Raw genomic sequence first — 6,000 nt, forward strand, 5'->3', positions numbered from 1 at the left:
CCTCCTTAGCCGTGCGGTAAGACGCGCGGCTACAAAGCAAGACCATGCTGAGGGTGGCTGGGTTCGATTCCCGGTGCCGGTCTAGGCAATTTTAGGATTGGAAATTGTCTCGACTTCCCTGGGCATAAAAGTATCATCGTGTTAGCCTCATGATATACGAATGCAAAAATGGTAACCTGGCTTAGAAACCTCGCAGTTAATAACTGTGGAAGTGCTTAATGAAAACTAAGCTGCGAGGCGGCTCTGTCCCCCAGTGTGGGGATGTAATGCCAATAAGAAGAAGAAGATGATATTATCGTCTGCGCTATCTCTTATATGATTGATTGTCCATATATTGTTGATTCAATATTGTTGATTCACACCTTCTAAAACAAGGCGAAAGATTTTTTTTGGCATTTTTGTTCCATTTTAAATTTTGTGCAAAGGTTACAACATGTGGATCTGATATTCCAACCTGATAAAGGATTTTTCAAAGGCTCTCTTTTGCACTATACTAGATGGTACAGGGACCTACGTAAGTATCGCTTTAAGATGTGTCAGGTATTGGGGGGGTGTCCGGCGCTGGGAGATCTCCTTCTATACTAAGTAGAGAAAGGCAAAGAGAAGAAAGAAGTAACAAAAACGTAAAAAGAAAAAAAGCACTAATGAGAAAAAAATAAGAAGAAATGACAGCTTGCTGGTAGAATATTATTATACGAGAGTCAATAAGAAGAAACACGAAAAAGGAAGACGGGAGAATGAAAAAACGAAAGAAAAAGAAAATGAAGAAAAAAAGAAGAAAGACGAATAAAGGAAATAGAAATAAAACGGAGAACAAAAATAAAGTTCTTTTTTTTCATTCACCTTCCTTATTAAGTGTTGTTCATTCCTTCTTCCTTCCTTCTTCCTTCCTAATTCTTCTTTCCTCCTTCTGCTTATATCTTTTTTTCCTCTTTCCTCTTCCTTCTTCCAACTTCTCTCTTCCACCTTTCTTCTTCCTTCGTCATTCTGCCTACTTCTTTCTTAATTCTTCTTTTTTCCTTATTCCTTATTTCACCCCTCTTCCACCTTTCTTCTTCCTTTGTCATTCTTCCTACTCCTTTTTCCTTCTTCCTTCCTCTATCATTCTTCATACTTCTCTCTTTTCCTTCTTCTGTCTTCCTTCTTCCTTATTTCTTCATTCTTCTTCCTTCCGCTTTCTGTCTTCTTGCTTCTTCTTTATTATTTCTTCCTTCTTTCTTCTTCCTTCGTCTTTCTTCTTTTTCCCTATTTCTTCTTCATTATTCTTTCTTCCTTCTTCCTGTTCTTTCTTTTTTCTTTCTTCTCTCTTCTTCTTTTTTCCTTATTCATACTTCCTACTTCTTTCTTTCTTCTGCTTTTTCCTTCTTCCATCTTCCTTCTTTCCTCTTTATTTATTTATTTATGTATTTAATGTTTAGCCTTCATCTGACGTATGTCCTAATAAATATTGTGGGGAAAAGCCTTTTTAAGTTGGCCAGCATCACAATAACCAGTCCTAAAGCTGGGCAAAAACCCCGCATCTTTTCATAATAAACCATTTTTCATTCTTTTTCTTTACTTCTTCCTTTTACTTTTTACCTTCTTTCTACTTCCTTCTTTCTGCTTCATTTGTCCTTCTTTTTCTTCTTTTTCTTTCTTTTTTCCTTCCTCCGGCTTCCGCCTTTTTTCTTCCATCTTCCTTTTTTTCCATCTTCCATCTCCATTCTTCCTTTTTCCTTATTTCTTCTTCCCTTTTCCTTCTTCTTTCTCCCTCCTTCTTTCTTTATTTTTCCTTCTTTCTTCTCCCTTGGTCCTTCTTTTTTTTCGTTTTTCTTTCTTTCCACTTTCTTCTTCCTTCCTCCTACTTCCTTCTTCCTGCTTCCATATTCCTTCCTATTTCTTCCTTCTTTATTGCTTTTACTTGCTTATTTTTGTTTATCTTCTCTTTCTCTTATATCTCCCTTGTCTCTTTTCCTTCTTCCATTTTCCTTCTTTCCTTTTATAGGTTTTTCTTCCTTTTCATTCTTTGTTTTCTCCTTCTTCCTTTGCTTCTTTTTTTCTTACTATGCTGTTCTCTTTTCTCATTTCCTACTACTCACTTTTCATTCCTTTTTCTGATTTGAGACAGTGGAAAAACATTTAAACCATTTAGCTAAAGTAAATAGCATCTTGGCAAATCATCATTTGATAGTATACAGGTATACCGCGATTATATGGATTTTTTCGATGCAATTTTTCACATAATCGTAGCATTTTTTTTCTCAAAATTTTTGAAACTATGAAAATATTCTTAATACAATAAAAGAAATATCCATTTATTGCCTTACAGTTTAATCCGCATGTTTTATGATGATTCATAAATGTTGAGTTTTTATAAGATCCTAATCTTTTTTCAGTACAGTGTTTGGCACATTTTTTACACCATTGGGCCAACTCTCCCCCACCCTCCCCAAAATACTCATCTCCCTGCGCCCATCCCCTCATTTTGACCAGTGAATCGGTGTCGGTGTTTGTAGAGGGTTCTAAAAATGAGTTTGACGAATGCCAATAATGTGACATAACCGCCGATCAGTGGCATCTTTGACTTAACACAAATGTGTGTACCGTTTGTAATGCACTAGTGATTAACCAACACCGCTAGATGGGTCCTTCGGTTTGTATATTGGCGTACAATTAATATAAAAAATAATTTAAAAAAATGTTCACATACCTGATAAAAGTTCACACTCTTTTCGTCTCTGTTTTGATTGAATACTGTCAACTCCTTGATTGAATACTGTCAACTAAATCACTACTTCATCTCGCCAATTTTTCCAATTTTTCACCAATTATTCATCATGAAACGTTATCCACTATAACGTAAAATATATCCAACGCAGTTTCCTTATATGTACATGCCTTTCGATTTGTTAGATTCACCAATGTATGCTGCTGGACACTTACACTTGATCGTGATCTGCTTCCTTTTATCCTTCAATTATTTTTCCAATGTTGGCAGTAAAGTGGTAATGTGACATTCACTAAAAATCTGCATTCACACTATTCCTCTGTATCACATTGGTACTACAATCAAAACTCGAACTTTCCCATTCTTCTCGGCGCATGACATATTTTTGGACACACACAAAGTATCCCTCACAACGCACCCGATATTCAGCTATTGATCTGCCGTTGACACACTTAGCAGGTTTCAAACTTCTTAGATGGATTTCCTCTTTCCCTTGGTTGGGTCACTCGCTCACTCCAATACCGATTTCTCCACACTTCTCCTTTCTTTACTATTCTGCCGAGCCAAACACTTTCTTCCGCCTCCAGGCATTTATCACTTTACTCAGCATGCTGCAGCCGAAACAGGTCAAATCTCACATCGAAAGAGTGAAAGACAAAACCGGAAAGCACCTGTTGTCACACAAAACCATGACTTCACAAAACATTAGAGATATTTTTGAATTTCACTCAACCATAGCTTAAACTAAGATTGGAAAGCTTAGACTCAGTCGACCAATTATTCTGAAGATCATCCAACTATATTTGCATTACAACTCGATCGCTATGCGGTGAACAGGTTGATTTATAATTGATGATTACCCCACAAATGTTTGTCGCAGGATAGACGCCTCAGTAACTGACACAAGTTCCACGACCTAAACCTCTTCGTAGTTCAATCCAGACTGAAAGTTAGCATGCAATCCTACATTCAAAAACATCGGACGGAGAACCAGTTCTTTACTCTCACCAAATTAAAACCAATAACGCGTGGTGACTAAGTCTTCAGCTACACTCTCCAGTCTCAGTCGCCGGACACCTGGCAGGGCTGCCGGATAATTCTTCATTCAGTAAGTGATTGGATTGTATTATCGTTTTTATTCATTAATAAAATCACGTACAGCTTATCTTCACATAATTAAAATGTTCTGAAATAATATATCTATAACATATAACAATACTTGGTATTATGTTCAATCGTCATAAATCAGAGCATCATAGCTCCTATATTCAAAACCAGCAGCCATGCCCAGGTGCTCCGCGGTCGAGAGCTTTGACGCAAGAGAGCGGAGCCCACACGTTTTTTTATGATGCGGTTAGAGTTGGGTGGGCATGAACCACAACAACTTTAACCGAAGGGACAGCACAAGCACAGCGAAGCAAACCGGTTTTTGTGCAACTTTCTTCTGCTTTGGTTCCAGGTTCCTACAAATGGCGCGACGTGTCCACTGAACGTTTATGTTTTTTTGCCTACCTTTGTAGTTGGCATGAGTTTGTTAAACCTGTATGTAACACCTGTGTAAGAGATACGACTGTAGTAGTTTTAACAGGTAGGTCGAAGGATTATAATGAACTGCGCGAAAAAGTTGCATAGAATAGATATGACTAGTGCAGTTGTATAGCTATGAATGAATTCTTATGTTCAACACTAACGCGAGTACAGTTTTTATCCAGATGAACGAACAATGTAGGTTGGGTATCGATAGGTATTCTGGGTTGGCTATTGCGCTTCGGCACACTCGTCTTTAAGTTCTATTCCTACTAGCTGCTTCGTAAATACTCGAGTGAGCACACATGATTACGGAGTAGTTTTGACAAATATTTCTATCTTCGATTTCTTAGCCCGAACCGGAAATAGGACATTGCTTCGAATACCATAATAACTAACTCATAATAACTTGAAGTACTCAATTGATTATTGGTACAAGTCTTCAAAACCCTTAGCTCTATACATTGCATATACACAAGTGCCACCAAACAGATGAACTTGGAATTATCATAGCATACAATATAATGTCTACAGTTCCAAGAGCAACATATTTGAAGATAGTCGAAGCTATGTTCCGACTACTGAGAAGATGAAACTAGCTTAAACTATCTTGAGAAACTTTGTTTGTATCATTTCAAACGCATAATTCGTGGCATTACTGTCAGTCCACCGCAATTGTGGCATGTGTGCTCCGAATCAATACTACAGATGAACAACTTTATGAGATGCAAAATGAATGTAAATATAGACAGGTGAGGAACCGGTTTCGAAAGTTTAGGCATAGTGACTAACTGACGACACTGCAACATCTAGATCGTTTACGGTTCCAGCAGGGTTTTAAAGTTCATTCGTACAATGGCTTGACGCATAGCAGTAACAGGTTCATAGCTGAATCGTTTGATTGAGAAACTACGTTAGTTTGCGTTCGTATGGAATGAGATTAGATTTTATTAATGCTCACTTAAAACGACATCATATCAAAAGTATAGTTTTAGTATATTGATCAAAGCTAAATTATCCTACGCACTTTGAAGGAATAATAACTCGCTTCGAGCATTCTTGAATTGATTTACTTAATAAAGTAAATTTTTGTAAATTTTAAAACATCTAAGAGAAATCAATCTCTCTCGGACATTTTACCCAATAATTAAGTTTGCGTATTATATAATAAAATATTTTATTCTGCCGAAAATCTCGTTACCATTCTCGTTAACCCTTCACCTCTCTTGAAAACGAAAAATCTTTATGGCTGTAAGTTTTTTTGTCTTCCAACATTTTTTTCGCAACTTGCACCAAAAGAAGCGGAATTTATTCTAGTTTTAGGAGTTTTATGGGTTTCCAGGATTGGCAACTTGGTTCCGGAGTTATTCCGGATTTAAAATAAATTTTAGCTTTTGCCCCAGTAACATTTTGGCTTTAAAATGGTTCTACAGCAATCTTATAGAGTAAATAATGGTCTTCAAGAGGATTATAATACTAAAAAATGTTACTTGGGTGGCCATTTCTCAGCAAGCATATTTCGGAAATGATTATTTTAAACATTTCGATTGGAAATGATGCATAAACTATACCAAATTTAATCAGGAATTTGATCGGTCCAAAAATATGGCCTGCATTCCGGATTTCGGACGTTTCACCGAAACCAACAATACGGGGTCACTTTACGGAATCGAACGAATACCATCATGCGACACATCAAACTTCATTATCTCATAAGTTATGGCATTATATGGTAGTTCGGTATTTCCTGGCCCTTATTTGAACCG

General features: G+C 37.0%; 1 protein-coding gene across 3 annotated transcripts in view; it reads right to left on the reverse strand.

Moving 5' to 3' along the window:
- LOC134205174 (cadherin-99C) overlaps positions 1-3,638 on the reverse strand; it is a 584,755-nt gene extending 581,117 nt beyond the window's left edge. For all 3 annotated transcript variants that reach the window (XM_062680181.1, XM_062680179.1, XM_062680180.1), the window contains exon 1: positions 2,690-3,638. The gene's annotated coding sequence lies outside the window, so the exon portion shown is untranslated. The remainder of the gene's footprint in view (positions 1-2,689) is intronic.
- Positions 3,639-6,000: the final 2,362 nt, after the last annotated feature.

This window comes from Armigeres subalbatus, chromosome 1 (genome assembly GCF_024139115.2).
Source record: "Armigeres subalbatus isolate Guangzhou_Male chromosome 1, GZ_Asu_2, whole genome shotgun sequence".
Taxonomy (NCBI): domain Eukaryota; kingdom Metazoa; phylum Arthropoda; class Insecta; order Diptera; family Culicidae; genus Armigeres; species Armigeres subalbatus.